Below are 17,592 nucleotides of genomic sequence, written 5' to 3' on the forward strand. Positions count from 1 at the left end.
GTGTGGAAGATCGAGGTGGGCGCGAACCGGCAGAGAATAAAACTGTAGTAGCTTACGTCGTTCGAATACTAACAGCTCATTTGGTTTCACGCAAAGTACTTTTCAATGTTAATTTCAATGGAATTATCTCTATCAATCTGATTACTTTAAACATTTAAAAAAATATATATATAAAAATAATAATTGCGACCGAATTAATCTGAAGATATCGTGCGCACCTTTAGAATTGAAGTATCTAGAATCTAGCCTAACTAAAAATTTTAAGAAAATGAGTTTTAATTTGTACGACTTAAAACATGCACTCAGTATGACTCAGTACGACTTAAAATATGTACTCACTCACATGTATCAGTTTATAAAATTAAACAGTCTCTTTTTGTATAGATAAGAACAAACGTACTCTTTTTGTCTCTTTTAAATGAAGCGCACACTTTAAAGTATTAAAATCGATTTTTTTGGCATTTACATAAAAAAACAATAAATTCGAATTAAAGCACTTCAATTGTATAGTTGCGGTATGATTACCGTCTCTAATGATTACAATTCTTTATATACAAATATCTTGTTCTCATCTTGTAAGCCTAAGCTAAATCAGGAGATTGGTTTTTGCCAGTTATCATCACCATATATACCACAATAAGACGGTGTATGAACAAAGAAACTCCACCCGGATAATAATCGTATTCACGTCATTACGGATTCATCAGATCCTATAACCTTTGCATTAGACGCCTTCAGCTCTAACTCTAGGAGCAGGCTTAGCGACCCCGGTAACCGTACTCGTTGAACTCCACAAAGAGGTCGACGTGCAACCTAACCCATGCATCAGCTCGCTGAGTTTTTCGCCGGATCCTCTCAGCGGGTCGCGATTCCGATTCGGTAGTAGATTCTGCGAAGCACTGCTCTTGAGTTGTTAGGTCTCCTTCGGAGGCGCTCGGCCAGCTGTTAACAAATCCCACCCCTCCTTGCTGAGCATTTGCTCGCCTACCTGTCCTGGTGAAACTGGAAAGGCCTCTGGGCCCCTAGTAATGCTAGCTTCATAAAAATAAAAAATCGTATTAAATACAAGTTAATTATGTAACACTTGGATTTTGTTCAGTTTTCGTGGATCATAGACCTAATACATAAAATATTGACAGCCATAGGGACTGCTAATAGAAGTGAAAACTTATCTAAACTAATATTATAAAGAGGAAAGATTTGTTTGTTTGTTTGTATTGAATAGACTCCGAAACTACTGGACCGATTTGAAAAATTCTTTCACTGTTTGGAAGCTACGCTATTCCCGAGTGACATAAGCTATAATCTTTTTTTTTTTAAATTAGGGATCCTTACTAAAACTCCAATAATGTAACCCAAGGTGTAAAAAAATTGCCTAAAATATTCTTTACATCGCGTGCCCTGCCAAAATTATTGATGATAGAATAAAATAATGTACTACGACTTTGTAGAACACATTATTATTTACAAAAAGTGTCGCGACGGCACATGTCTAACTATTATAGTTATGCAGCAAAAAGTGTTCTTTTATTTAAAACAATAAACCAACGTGAAATATTGTTGAAATTTTTGTTAAAGACCCGAGCGGAGCCGGAGCGGACCTCTATAACTTATAATTTTAGTATTAAGATTTGAAAATCCATAATGTTTAAATTAAAATTAACAAGATCAATCTAAGTTTTCAAATCTATTGACATCCCGAGTAACAAATATATACATGACATACATGTTTATTTTATTATTATAAATATATTAAGGTCTGCACAAGATCATGACAAAATATAAATACACAATTTAATGGAAACAACAATTATATATACAAACACTTTATACTAAATCCATCCAATTTTATTTGTAAATATATACTCAGCACTAATGCAGCACGATACGTCATCTATATAACTACAAATATACTGCTGTTACGCATGTCGGTGACGCGAACTCACAAGATTTTACTGGCGGCAGGACCTCTTGTGAGCCCACACGGGTAGGTACCACCACCCCGCCTATTTCAGCCGTGAAGCAGTAATGCGTTTCGGTTTGAAGGGTAGGGCAGCCGTTGCAACTATACTGAGACCTTAGAACTTATATCTCAAGGTGGGTGGCGCATTTACGTTGTAGATGGCTATGGGCTCCAGTAACCACTTAACACCAGGTGGGCTGTGAGCTCGTCCACCCATCAAAGCAATAAATTTTTTTTTAAATGAAATGAGATGTTATGTGATCAAATGTAGTCTCAGTAAAATGGTGGTAAGTTACTGAGACTTTCTGAGTGGACTTTTTGGAGGATCCCGAGGAGTTACGTCCAGCTGCTTTGTTTCATTTTCCCACATTTGTGCACTTTCACAGATACTAAACAGTTAATAAACCACCGTTATTACGTATTTAAACCTGGAAAAAACACTAAATAGACAAAATAAAACAAATCACACAACTTCACTCCTGGCGTTCCCGTCAAAAAGTCAAGTATTGTGTTAATTACCGTCTAGACCGGTCATCGTTCGGCGAGTAAATTAACCCACAGACACAGCCCACTGAGTTTCTCGCCGGATCTTGTCAGTGGGTCGCGTTTCCGATCCAGTGGTAGATTCTGCGAAGCACGGCTCTTGCTAGGGTTCGTGCTAGCAACATCGTCAGGTTTGAGCCCTGTGAGCTCACCTACTAGATAAGTTTAGGCTGAAATGGTCTCTCAAGACCATCAGCTTATATAGAGATAAAAAAAACCGTCTAGTTTTCTTTATACAAAAATTTCATAAAAGAACAAACTTAAGTCACTATTGAGGATCTAATTGTGATATGTTATTACAATGTTTGAGTTTAAAAATAATCTTTCTTTTGTTTTTTTTTTGTGTCGTGAGCGTTAGCAAAATAGTCTCACGAATCGTGTCGTTTGCGTAATGCGCGTAATATTTACAGGCGAATCGCTTATTTATTTGCAAACAAATGTTGGAGATAGACATGCATTCCGCGCTCTAATAGCAATAATAATACACGGCAACAAAGCACACGCGGTCGTTCGACTCTAAACTTAGATTCCATCTATTATTGGAGCCGGTGACTGAAATGATATTCAGTATACTTAACCCATTGAGTTTCTCGCCGGATCTTCTCTGTGAGTCCCGGTTCCGATCCGGTGGTAGATTCAGCGAAGCACTGCTCTTGCTAGGGCTAGTGTTAGCAAATTCTCTAGAACTGAGACTTAGAACTCATGTATCAAGGTCGGTAGATGCATTAAAATTGTGGATGTCCATGGGCCTTGGTAATCGCTTAACATCAGGAGAGCTGCAAGTTCAAGCATCCGCTTAGGACACAAAAATAAAATTAAGTCTAAACAAAAAAGTAAGAGTGGGCCTTGAAAATGAAAATCGCCAAAAAAATTTTTCGCGACCATACTTTGTACGGACCACATGACTCTGATTGTCGTTTGAACACTGAACGTCATTCCTATTGTATTCAAGGTAAGATCGAGATGTTCTAGGGTAATTTTAGTCCTGTAATTCTCCATGCAACGTTAGCCCCGTAATATCAAAGCGTGTATGAATCTCGCGTGAGCTTTAATCATACGTTTAAGATGTAAACGTCTTTTTGTCGTGACTATTATTAGAGCGAAGCCGTGTGGACGAGACAACTTGGATGTTAAGGAATTCGCCCCGCCCCTCGCCGGAGTAGAGCTCTTCCGCGCTACTCAGAGCCGCTGCGTTCATCCAGAGTGCGTTACCAGGGATCTTTTCTGCCGCGTACCATTCGACTTGGAAATGAATATCCTACACGGTGTTTCCCGAGCGCTTACACGTGTGCTTCTTCAAACGATGCTTGAATAGTGTACTCAGTAGGCTTGACTGTGCCGACATTCATGAGCAATTTACTGGTGGTAGGACCTAAGCAATAAAAAAAATATTATGTTTTGTAGCTCTATTTCTCGAAAAAGAAATATACATCAAAGTGTTGCTGCCCAATTCATCAAAACAAACGAAATCAGGCTGTCTCTTTCACACTAACGGACAAGCGAATGGCACCAGATGCATCCTACGCTCGTGTCATTAACATGTTTATAACCAGCAGTCTGCCAACAGCAGACGTAAACAAACTTCAAGCTACGTGCGTCTTGAAGGAAACTTGGAAACACTTTTGTATCTCTATGTACATTATTGTCTTTAATTAAGAGAGTATATTAACAGACTTAGACGCACTCTGTGAGAGAGGCAATGCGAGAGAAGAGTGTGAGTGCAAAGATGACGTATGAAAGGCATGTATGGAAAAAGACTTCTTGCGGCTACTACAGGTAGGGGCTTATGGGCGAGAAGAAGTAGTCTCTAGTCAAGAATTTCTTACTCTTTAAATTAACATGAGAAGCTTTCTAAGTTGGTCTCCGAGGCACAAAAATATCATTTATGAACTTTTTAATTATTTTTTTATTGTTTAGATGAGTGGATGAGCTCACAGGCCACCTGGTGTTAAGTGGTTACCGGAGCCAATAGACATCTACAACGTAAATGCTGCCACTCACCTTGAGTTAAGAGTTCTAAAGGCTCAGTTGTAACAGTACAACGGCTGTCCCAACCTTCAAATCGAAACGCATTATTCCTTCACGGTAGAAATAGGCAGGGTGTTGTTACCTACCCGTACAAACTGACAACACGTCCTACCACCAGTAATCACGCAAATTATAATTGGACTCACTATAATTGTTTGGACTTCAGCGAATGACCTTTACCGACTTCGACAACCTAAAAAGGGATATCGAAAACATAATCGAAGTCAATTAAAATATGCATCATTAGGGATAACTTAAAAACGATTGCTCAGATCTTGATAAATCCTAAATGGGACCATACGAAAACCAGTAGCTTTTAAATAAAAATAATCATCCGAATCGGTTCACCTAGAAGAAATTCTGATGATTCTGATTCTAACCTAAAATAAAATACTATGGAATTGAGAATCTCCTCATTTTTTATGTCGGTTAAAAATCATGTCACTTACCAGTCTATTTAAGCCGCCATATAAGTAAAAGACGTTCTCATATAAATCATTAATTTATTAGGAAATTATTAATGTAATAAGTTGTAAGTATGAACTTGTCGATCCTCCAAGAACTCCACTTAGACCATGAGTTAGACGCCTGTCACGTTGGACTGACCAGATCCGCACTACCCTCGACACCACAGCTCACGATGCTCTCCACTCGGCGGCAGATAGGAGTAAATGGCATGGAATCCAGACTAAACTCTTGTTGCGAGGAGATGGTCACGACCCTCAGTATTGAGGTAGCCGAAGCGAGCGACTAATCTATTCGTGCCCTTGGAAAAGAAATCGGTGCACGCCGTGGCAGAAACAAGCGCACCCATGCTGCCGAACCGCGCTAAATTCTCCCTATGTCCCCTTCGTTAATATTACGCACACTAATGAGATATAATCAAATGAATTTTGTGTGTTTTTGCCAAATTCTCTGTGACGCTGTACCTATTAATTTGGATGTTACTGCGTTTGTAGTTTTCGCTTTTCTTACACGTCCGTTTGATGTGAATCTATTTAAAAACATATATTTTGACCAAGGGCGGATCCAGCTTTGGTGCCAGGAGGGGGTCACATAGTCATGGTCAAGTCAAGAACTTATAATTTAATTTTGATAACAATAGATACAAGTAAAAAGTAGGTATTTTATTATAAGCACATTAAAGGTATAAAGAAATTTTAGTTTTTTAACTTAGAACTATGTTATGATATGTTGAAGCTTAGTCGTTTCGATTCCGAATAATTCCGATTGAGGTTAGGATTCAATTTGAGGTTAGGCCTAGCTAGACGTTACGTAGTCGACAAGCGCGCGCAATTGCGTGAATTTTACCGCGCGACAAGTGTGGCGCGGTAAAATTCAAATTTTCGATGCGTTCGTTCCCAAACATTTGCCATCATACAAAGTTATTATATTATATTAAATTAATTAAGGAGCAATATAAGGAGCAACAATATACCTAGTCTTGCCATAAATACTGAAACAAAGGAAAAAAAAATCTATTGCAAATAACATTTATTACTTTTACAGTGTGTTAGTTTAATACATAAATATAAAACAATTTAAAGTATAAAAAGCTTATTCGAAGTGGTCTCCATTGGCTGCAATACAGTCCTTTAAACGTTGAGGCCAGTTATCAATAGAAGCACGCACTCTTTCTATGGGAAAAATTTTCACTGCTAATCGTGCGGATTGTTTTAGGGACTCCAAATTATCATGGCGTTTAGAGCAAGCCGTACTCTCTAAAACTGACTATTAATCATAATCCAGCGGATTAAAAACGGGGCTAGACGACGGCCAGTCTTCAGCTCTGATGAAGTCCGAAACGTTCGTTTCCAACCAAGACTGCGTAGACCGAGCTTTATGACCTGGCGCCGAGTCTTGCTGGAAGGACCATTCTTGATTATTGAACATGGTGTTGTTAAGGGGCTTCACTACCTTCTCAAGAATGGTATCTTGATACACTTGTGCCGATGTTTTGATACCTTTTTCACAAAAGTATGGCTCAGTCACTCCTTCATAGCTAATACCCCACCAAACCATCACTGAAGTCGGATAGTGCCCACGTTGCACTCTGTCGACTAATTGGGAAGCCTCCTTAGAGCTTTGAGCATAAATACGGTCATTTTGTTTGTTAAAATGTTGCTCAATTGTAAAAAATTTCTTATCCGTAAACAAAATTTTCTATGACCTCCCTTTGCGTACCGTTGCAGTAGTTGTTTCGATTTTACCACCCTATTCTCTTTTAAATTATCAGTTAAGAAATGACCACTAGGTCTCTTAAAGGCTGCAAGTCTTAAGTCATCTTTTAAAATACGCGACATGGTTCTAGGTGCTATCTTCATCTCCCGAGATAAAATCTTTTGCCTTCGGACAGGATTTCTTCGAATTCTTTCCCTTACTGCTTTGACCACCTTTTTCGTACGAACACTACGTGGACGGCTAGATATTTTTCTGTCACAAACAGAGGAGTGAGGAGGTCTCATTGCACCTATTAATAGCCCGGTACACCAACATTTTACTAATACCAAGCGTATGGAGAGTTTTAAAAATTGCATTTGGCTCCATACGTACTTTGCGTAATGCAATCACAGCGATTCGGTTTTCTTTATCACCCCACTCCATTTTAATATCGCAAAATATTGTATAATGCATTAGCGCCAAAATGAGAAAACTCAATGAGCAATCATATAAAAATGATAGATTCCAAATTCAAATGTAATATTTTGTTTATTTTTAATTGTAACAGTATTTATGGCCAGACTAAGTATTGTGTCCTGAAATCATTATGTTCAATATGTGGTCCACCTAGGTCCTGGAACCAGCTCAGGGGGGGGTCATGACCCCCATGACCCCCGGGGCCCCTGGATCCGCCCTTGCCGCGAGCGCAAACGCTATCTTCTAATCATACGCATAAAATAGATACTTAATAAATAAAAAAAACGTAGCGTGAGCTCCTATCGAGAGGGGCGAACACGAATGACTATCGACAAAAGCATTCGTATCGCTATCTAGAAAAAATGTATAGGACTTAAACAGCGTCCCTACCGTCCGTAAAAAGAATTAATTTCAACAGCACTAATAATTAATTTACTTACTTTCGTTTCGCAATCGACTCGTCACGTTTTCGAAACTCGAAATTAATACTCTTAATCGAGAGCACGAAAGTTGTTTTGACATGCGGTAACATAAATCTCAAAGGCTGGCTATCGAGTAGTATATCGTCGCTGCGCGTGCGAATCCGCGTAAGAGCAACTTGTAAAGACCGCGTATTTGCTTTATTTATGATTTTACAGGAGGAAGAAAAAACATAATATCTCAGCCATTTCAATTCTTATTACCAACTGAACTTAACAGATAATTCTTTACACCTTTCTTTATTGGAAAATAAAGAAAATTTACTCGTAGTTACCTTAGATTTTATGTAAAGTCACTTACGCGGTTTTGTTTTAATTTAATTACAAAATAAATACACTTTAATTAAAGGTACGCGGTTTTGAAATAAAGCAATTGAGTAAAGGGTTGTTGTATATTATATCCCATGTAATATAATGATCCGTTTTCGTAACGACGACTCGATACATTTACATTACGAATTCGATAGATTTTCGTGCTTGACGTTCAGTGTGCTTAGTGCGAGTTTTGTAACCGCCTGGATAGCGTAAAAGGTAACTAGAATTTGTATGCAGTTGGAACAGCGCCCCTAGCGGCAAATTTATGCAAACGTTCCAACTCCATACAACTTTGAATAACGTTTACGCTATCGAGAACGTTAAAAAACTCGCACTAAGCACACTGTATGTCAATACGGGCAAACATCCGCCCGGAGGAATATCTCTCAGGCACAACACGGGGTGTTTAATATTTAAAATCGTTTTCTTACGTTTGTTTTCGCTAAAAATCAATTGGTTTCATGAAAATGTTTATTTTGCCTGCATTGCGTTCGGCTGCAAATAATGCATGTTCTGTTTCAATTTGACGTGTTCGAGCCAGCGTCTTATTAATTTCATTTGAATAATTCGTAAATGTTTGTGAGAATTTATATAACAGCCTGGCCACGGGACATTCGCCGATGCGAATATTCGCGCGGTGCGAACGGCGAAGCGTCTAGCGACTAAAACAAGCGCATAGAAATGTACCTAACAAGCCACGCGCACCGGCGACCGGCGAAGCGACCGGCGAAATGTACCGAGCGAATCGCGCGATGCGGCGGGCGAGCAAAACAAATGCATGAATACGGACGGCGCGAGCCACGGAGTCGAGCGGTAGTCGCGGCGAATAGTGCAGTGATTAAATGAGTTTAGTTGTTTTCGCCGCGAAAAATTGACGCCGAAATTGTTATATTTTTTATTTATTTTTTATTTTATATTTTTAAAGTCGTCGTGGCCTAACGGACGTCCGGTGCAATCGTGTTGAGCGATGCACCGGTGTTCGAATATCAGGCGGGTACCAATTTTTGTAATGAAATACGTACTCAACAACACTCAACGTTCACGATTGATTTCCACGGTGAAGGAATAACATCGTGTGATAAAAATGAAATCTTCAAAATAATAATTTGCGTAATTACTGGTGGTAGGACCTCTTGTGAGTCTACACGGGTGGGTACTACCACCCTGCCTATTTCTGCCGTGAAGTAGTAATGCGTTTCGGTTTGAAGGGTGAGGCAGCCATTATAACTATACTTGAGACCTTAGAACTTATATCTCAAGGTGGGTGGCGCATTTACGTTGTGGATGTCTATGGGCTCCAGTAACCACTTAACACAAGGTGGGCTGTGAGCTCGTCCACCCATCTAAGCAATAAAAAAATAAAATAGCTGAAATACTAGCTAGACCAGCTATTTGGAAGTCTAGCCACCCAAAGTATTTCTCGTACTTCTTGTGGAATTCTCCATCTATAGGTATACTCCGATTCTTATTCAAATCATGTACTTCACAATCTTTTCCAAATAATAGGTCCTGAACCAAAAAACTATTAATTTGTAAGCAATATCGAGATAATTTCGATATAGACATTTCGCTGTCGGACTTCCTTACTAGTCGCGGCGGCGAACGTGAGTACCCGTGGCCTGCAAACGGTGCTGCGCGAATGGTCGCCTCGCCCACCGCTTCGCTGTTCGCACCGCCGATCCCCGTGGCCAGGCCGTAAGTTAAAATTAGAAAAGAAAAAAAAAACCTAATTACTACAGCTTTTTCTGAAAATCATGCTGTGTTGCTCACAGGTTAATTGTGAAACTTACCTTAGAAGATTTCGGACTAAGGAAATCTTTGGCTCTGAATATAGGTGAAGCTTAATAAACAAACTCCAATTAATGCAATAATATCTTGTATATGACGAATAGGGCACGCTGCTACCTGTGACATTTCGGGTTAGAACAGCATCAGCCCCGTGGATGTCGTAAGGCAACTGAGAGATAAAACTGCTGGCCGTCAACCAAACGAGCCAAAAATAGATAAAAACAATTGAAATTTATTCGCAGGGCCATTTTTTAACGTCACTTCTTCGTCTGAGTGGATGTCTTTATTGCTGAAGGACGTGACCAACTTGGAGTGTTGATCGATGTACTATCCTTCTCCACGTCCTCCTGTCATTGGCGGTCTTTATAACCTCGATTATCGACAGATCGATGAGCATCCAGACCTGACCAGCGCGTAGGTGAGCGTCCGCGTATCTTTAACATATAATATTATTAGGCTTGTGTGTTCAGAAATGTTTACTCGTCTCTTCTAAGGCAAGATGATAAGTAATATTCCATGCCTAAACTAAACATTTCGCGGAATTGAGACCTTAGAACTTATATTTCAAGATTGATGGCGCATTTACGTTGTAGATGTCCATGGGCTCCGCTAACCACTTAATACCAGGTGGGCTGTGTGCCCGTCCGTCCATCTAAGCAATAAAAAAAAGAGCCATTACTGAGGAGTTAGAGGCGCGGGTTTCCGACCACTCGATTAAGCGGCTAATGGGCAATAAATACCTCTGAGTATTTAAGCAGCATACTGCGTTCGCCAAATAGTTTCACGTCATTTCGGATCCTCCCGATCCAGTAACGGTGCTTTTAGGTACCACAAGCACCGGTCACCGTCCTCGCCGAACCCATCGCTTGCGACGAAGGGCTCAGCGAATAAATTAACCCACAGACACAGCCCACTGAGTTTCTCGCCGGATGTTTTTAGTGGGTCGCGTTTTCGATACAATGGTAGATTCAGCGAAGCACGGCTCTTGCTAGGGTTCGTGTTAGCAATATCGTCAGGTTTGAGCCCCGTGAGCTCACCTACTAGTTAAGGTTACGCTGATATGGTCTCTCTAGACCATCAGTTTAGGTAGGGAACAATGAAAAAGAAAACGCCAAATAGCATTGACTAATAGTGTACACACGGGTAGGTACCACCCTGCTTATTTCGACGACTTCGTCGAGAACGGGTACCGATGGTTGAAGTTAACACGTTAACTGCGTTATGCAGCTTAAAAAGTCCTACGCGACTGTCCAATAGCTGCCTCACGTCAAAACCGCGTTATATCGCTCACTGCAGGAGATGACTATGACCACATTTCTATGGGTTTGGGTATATTCAACAACCGTCCTTTATGAGGACTATCTACTGTTGGTAGGACCTCTTGCGAGTTCGCACGGGTAAATTTTTTATTTTTTTTATTTTTTTTTTATTGCTTAGATGGATGGACGAGCTCACAGCCCACCTGGTGTTAAGTGGTTACTGGAGCCCATAGACATCTACAACGTAAATGCGCCACCCACCTCGAGATATAAGTTCTAAGATCTCAGTATAGTTACAACGGCTACCCCACCCTTCGAACCGAAACGCATTACTGCTTCACGGCGGAAATAGGCGGGGTGGTGGTACCTACCCGCGCGGACTCACAAGAGATCCTACCACCAGTGATTACGCAAATTACAATTTTGCGGGTTTAGTTTTTATTACACGATGTTATTCCTTCACCGTGGAAGTCAATCGTGAACATTTGTTGAGTACGTATTTCAATAGAAAAATTGGTACCCGCCTGCGGGATTCGAACACCGGTGCATCGCTACATACGAATGCACCGGATGTCTTATCCTTTAGGCCACGACGACACTATACCACCTCGCCTATTTCTGCTGTGAAGCAGTAATGCGTTTCGGTTTGAAGGGCGAGGCAGCCGTTGTATTGTAAAAACTGAGAGCTTAGAACTCATATCTCAAGGTGGGTGGCGGCATATACATTGTAGATGTCTATGGGCCCCAGTAACACAGTTAACATCAGGTTGGCTGTGAGCTAGAGCTAAGCAATAAAAAAAATAAAAAAGCGGCCTATCTGGTCTCATAGGCACTGTAAACAAATCCTCATAAAAACCTCATTCATACGCACCGGCTCGAAGTCCCTTAAAAATGGTCCAGCATTCAACATGTTAGCAATAAAAGCGATAATTCACCAACATAATATTAAACTACAATTACTCCCGATTGGTAATGCAGGTCATTGTGTCAGGTATCAATTGCGAATTTATTAAATTGAGGTCATGTTCGGACGTTGTCCAGAGTTTCTGGATTAACGTTCCAACTAACTGGGACAAAGTATTAACATTGGGCATTAATGATTTTAGATTGATGATAGATATTATGATATTTTTACACATATTGATGACACCTTGATATTTTCGATTTCTCTGCCTTATTCCTGTTATTGGTAATTAGACGCGTTGTGATGAAGTATGGCTGGTGAGGCTGGTGGGGCTGGTACCACCGACCGAAGTAATTATGTGCTATTAAGGTCGGAATTAAAGTATTTCTCTTATTTTTAATGCAAGTGAAATATCGATCTGGAATTCTAAGATGGCCGCCGTGGGTTTTTTATTTTTTATCATCTCAATTTCAGTAAAAAAGATACATTTTGTTAGTTTTACTTAGAATCTATGTCAGTAATTTAAAAACCTAACATATTAGTATCTGACTGACTATGTATTTACTAATTTTTTTTGAGTCTTTCACCGAGTGCTAACTTCAAAGGCCAAATCAGAATTGCCTTTACAATGCTCTTCTGTGGATTTAAGCTAAAAATTGTGAATCGGGAATGTTTTACTTTAATTAGTTTAAACCTTCAACTGGATTCCGGAGGGACCAATTGTCATTTTAATTGTTTTAATTATTCAATAGACGCGAGTATAAATAGATTTGACGGATATTATGAAATTTATCCGTACATTCTTCGAGAACAACGTCTGATTCCATCTAAATTTCGTAGTTTTCCCGCGAAAATTAAACAAGCTGTCAAACAATCGTTTGTTTAATCGCTGAAAATAATTGGCAAAGGCAACTACAGTTCGCGCGGCACAAAACGTTCAATGCTAAGGGCGTTTATTTACTGCCAAAATTGAAAGCGCCTTGTCTCATGATGATGGATCAGACGGTATGCAGCAAGATCATTATCCATTACCTTTAAAAATAAAGAGTATTTACCTCGTTTAGTTAAGGTAACTGATTATCAAAGTTAGAAAATAATCCTATTTTTAGTAATCACTAGCTGACCCGGTAGACTTCGTAGTGCCTCAATCGATAAATAAAATACCTAAGCTTTTGTATAAAATAAACTTAAAACAAACAAAAGGAATCCGTCCGACGGGGGACACATCAGAGGAAAAACAAAATACATTGTTATTTTTATTAAATTCCGAGAATTTTCATATTTATCTACCTTATAAACCTTCTCTGGACTCCTACAAATAATTCGAGACCAAAATTAGCCAAATCGGTCCAGCCCTTCTCGAGTTTTAGCGAGACTAACGAACAGTAATTCATTTTTATATATATATATAGATAGAAGATAGAGAGAATAGAAGATATAAAGATAGATTTACACCTTGATTTCCGCGATGTGGATGCGTGGCTGTGTACCTAAATGAAATGATTAAATATCAAACTGATCAGAGACCAACAGAGCTCATTTAAGGTAAGCGCGAATGCTAAAGAGAACTTTATAATATGGGGGCATTTGTTTGTCTTACTGATGTCGCGATAGTTTTCCTAACCACATTATGATCTTAAGAAAAAGTTATCCAGACCGAATACCGCGAAATACAATAACGGTCTTGTCAAGTTTGAATCACCGCAGGGGTCAACAGCCCAGTTCCTTGAAAACATACAAACGTATTTTCCGGGCTATTTTCAGGTGTTTCGAGGGAAAATGACACAAAAACGGTCATCGTTCTAAATGAAAATAATTCACAAAATGTTTATGTAAAATCAGGGTTACCGGCTTAAGAATTTTGTTACCATAATGGTAGTTTTTCAAAGCAATTGTCATTTATGAAGGAAGTTGTGCACGTAAAATTCGATAGTCCATTTAAGTCAGTTAGTCGTAGTAGTCTATTTACACATGTCCAATTATATATAGCTATTAGAGACTTAGATATAGTCAGGTACAGGTATATTCAGGACTTAGGTATAGTAGATACACTTAGATATAATCATTAACAACCCGAGCACAAAGTGATATCACTGTTTTTTTTTATTGCTTAGATGGGTGGACGAGCTCACAGTCCACCTGGTGTTAAGTGGTTATTGGAACCCATAAAATCTACAACGTAAATGCGCCACCCACCTTGAAATATAAGTTCTAAGGTCTCAAGTATAGTTACAACGGCTACCCCGCCCTTCAAACCAAAACGCATTACTGCTTCACGGCAGAAATAGGCAGGGCGGTGGCACCTACCCGCGCGCGCTCCTAAGGATTCGGACATGACATTGACAATGCGCGCACCAGAGAGTATTTCGAGTACAATAAACGCGATATGTTACCTTCAAATAGAATTGTTTACACGAACTTCTCTTTGCAAACTGAGGCGGATAAGTTTTATTATGTACTGATGATTCACGCACGAAATCAATTAATAGGATTGTAAAAAATAAAACAAAGCATCTTGCAAATCAACAGTTGGCCAAACCCGTAAGTTGGAAAGGAATAAATTAAATCTAATATCATGTTATATGCAAAATGGTGGTATTACTGGTGGTAGGACCTCATGTGAGTCCGCCACCCTGCCTATTTATATATATATAAATATAGATAAGGTGGAGAAAAAAAGAAAGAATGTTTGAAATATGGTTTTCATTATCTTAAAATTATAACTTCGTGAAAGACTCACTTCATTTTTCTATTTATATTTATATTGAGAGTACCTACATTTTGATCTGACATTTTTACTGAATTTGTTTGAAAGACAAAATAAAACTTACTTTTGTAGGTGAACGATACGATTGGCATTCGTCCAAAACGTATGCGACTTCCTTAATGACTCTGCATTTTGTGGAAAGCGACATTGTTGGACTAAATCATAACTAACGTGTATGTTTAAATACGTCTTTTTACCTAATTTCTGCTTTTAAGTGAACATTTCGGAATAACGAATTCATTTTGGAGTCATTAAGGTACAGTGTGATTTATGCGAGTTTTCTTCTCAATCGCTTAAGTAGACTCTTAGTAGGGGCGTTGTTCCAACTCCATACAAATACAGAAGAAATCAAAATATTGAAGGGCAGGGCAGCCGTTGTAACTATACTGAGATCTTAGAACTAATGTCTCAAGGTGGGTGGCGCATTTACGTTGAAGATGTCTATGGGCTCCAGTAACCACTTAACACTAAACTAAAGTAAACTTAAAATACTCGCACTAAGCACACAGGTGCCATTTTCGATGCATAGCTTTTAATCTAAAGCGTTCAATATTATTTGTTTTTACTTTTATCTTCCCTTTCCCGCATACATTGTCCCTTTTTGTAACATCATAACTCGTATTTTACACATTCTAAACACACACGAACCATTGAAACATACGCTAAGTAAACACAGTTCAGAGTTATGCCAAAAATAAATCAACTACACTATTTAAATTCACGTAAATACCAAGATTTTTAAATACGTTATTTATACACTTTTATGTCAAAACCATAGAATAGTAAAAAACGCGCGAAAATAACTCCCGCCTTCTGCGCACAACAAAATGTTTGCGAAAAAACTCCAAATGTTTTACTATTTTGACGTAATACTATGTTGGAATGAACATTTTATAATTCGACGGCTTTGATTTAAGCGACATTCTTGCGACTTTACAGCAGAGCCATTTAAAGTTTAAACATTTGGAACAAATATGACGAAAAAACTTCTTCTGCTATGCGAATGTGATAAACATATTTGAAGTTCAATTAAAACACCGAATCTTTGAAGCACAGATTTATACTATACAGTCGAAGCATTATAAATCCTAAGAATTAGAACTAGCTTATTTGTTTTTCGGCAACAAATGCAAGGATTGCACCCTCTTGAGTAATCATACCTTACTATATTATTTTTTTACACTCTGAACATAATTTAACCTTTCTGGATTTTGTTTAAACGATTCCTTCCATTTTGTGTTCACGCTTTTCGACGTTTATTACGATAACGATAAGGTAAGAGAAAGTTTTTTTTTAAGGGATTTTATGACCTGGTAACTAAGACTTTTAAGTCATATCTTATTTTAATTTATTTTCTTATTTATATGAAAAATGATGAAATGAAATGAAGATGATTGATTTGAGTCATTAATCAACTGGGATGAAATCAAATGAAATGAGATGAGATGATATGGGATGAAATATAATCTCAGTAAAATGGTGGTCATCTACTGAGACTTTTTCATTGGACTTTTTGGAGGATCCCGAGAAGTGACGTCCAGCGGCTTTGTTTCATTTTCCCACATTTGTGCACTTTAACAGATATTAAACAGTTAATAAACCACCGTTATTACACATTTAAACCCGAAAAAACACTAAATAGACAAAATAAAACAAATCACACAACTTCACTCCTCGCGTTCCCGCCAAAAAGTCCGTAAGGGAAAGAAAACAGAAAATGTACCAATAACTTCGAATGGTACTACTAAAAGTGAATTGAATGCTAAAATTATTCTCGGATAGCAGGCACGTCACTATATATTTCAGCACGCCGATTTTTTTTTGTTTTTTCGCTAAACATTGCTGACATTGACTTTGGGTTGGGCGGTTTATTTTTAACATTGTTTCGGAAAATCTACAACTGACCAGAGCTCTGAAACTGCGATACTTTAAGACAAATATTTTTTATGTATGGAAACTAGCGACATCTTGTAGTGGCTGCCCCTAAACTTTTATGTTGTTAAAGTTAAGGCATTTAATTATGGTATAACTAAACACAGAAAATTAAAAAATAATAAATCATACAGTCTTTAATTGCTATAGACAAATAGATTAAATTTTATCAATTAGTGATGTCTGAAAATTTACAAAATCCTTCATTAAAAATAAAATATAGGATAGGTAATATGTTACTGCCATTTACAGGGGCAATGAGAAACTAATCGAAGCGAAGCCATCTAGTGGCCGTAAACATTTTTGTTTTTTTTTTTTTTTTTTCCTACCTATGCTGATAGCCTTGAGAGGCTATTTCAGCTTCGCCCTAACGTTAGTAGGTGAGCTCGCGGGGCTCAACCGGAGAGTTGCTAACACTGACCCTAGCAAGAGCAGTGCTTCGCAGAATCTACCACCGGATCGGAAACGCGACCCACTGAGAAGATCCGGCGAGAAACTCAGTGGGCAAAATTTTTGTTGATGGCTTGAGTTGCTTATCTATAACTAATTTATGTGTATTATCTGTGCAACTGACGCCTGACGGTCGAGTTTGTAGCCTACATTAAAAGGCACAAGTTTGATTATCAGTAAGCCAAATGGTTTTATACCAATTACTGTGGGCAACGTTTGAAAAACTATTTCGTTAAAATGACTCTTATTTTTATAACGCTAAACATTATAATGTTAGGCCATTTATCGTAGGTTCAGCCAGCAGGTGTGGGATTTGCTAGCAGCTGCTTTCAAATAAGAGCAGTTGCCTCACAAATGAATCTACTACCGGATCGGAATTACGACCCGCCGAGAAGATCAAACATTTTGTCCACTTATACCTGAACAAACTAATGCACAATTACACCAATGCAATAAATGATAACTTTAATCTTAGTTTATACTAGTGGTCTTGCGTCTTCTGAGTCCGCAAGGATGGGTACTCTCTG

The 17,592-nt window shown here is 38.6% G+C and overlaps 1 protein-coding gene across 3 annotated transcripts in view; it reads left to right on the forward strand.

Annotated features, from left to right (window-relative positions):
• The window catches only part of LOC101738454 (tau-tubulin kinase homolog Asator), a 73,341-nt gene that overhangs the window by 455 nt on the left and 55,294 nt on the right, over positions 1–17,592 (forward strand). The window lies entirely within an intron of this gene.

The sequence above is a fragment of the Bombyx mori genome, chromosome 23 (genome assembly GCF_030269925.1).
Source record: "Bombyx mori chromosome 23, ASM3026992v2".
In the NCBI taxonomy this organism is placed as follows: Eukaryota; Metazoa; Arthropoda; class Insecta; order Lepidoptera; family Bombycidae; genus Bombyx; species Bombyx mori.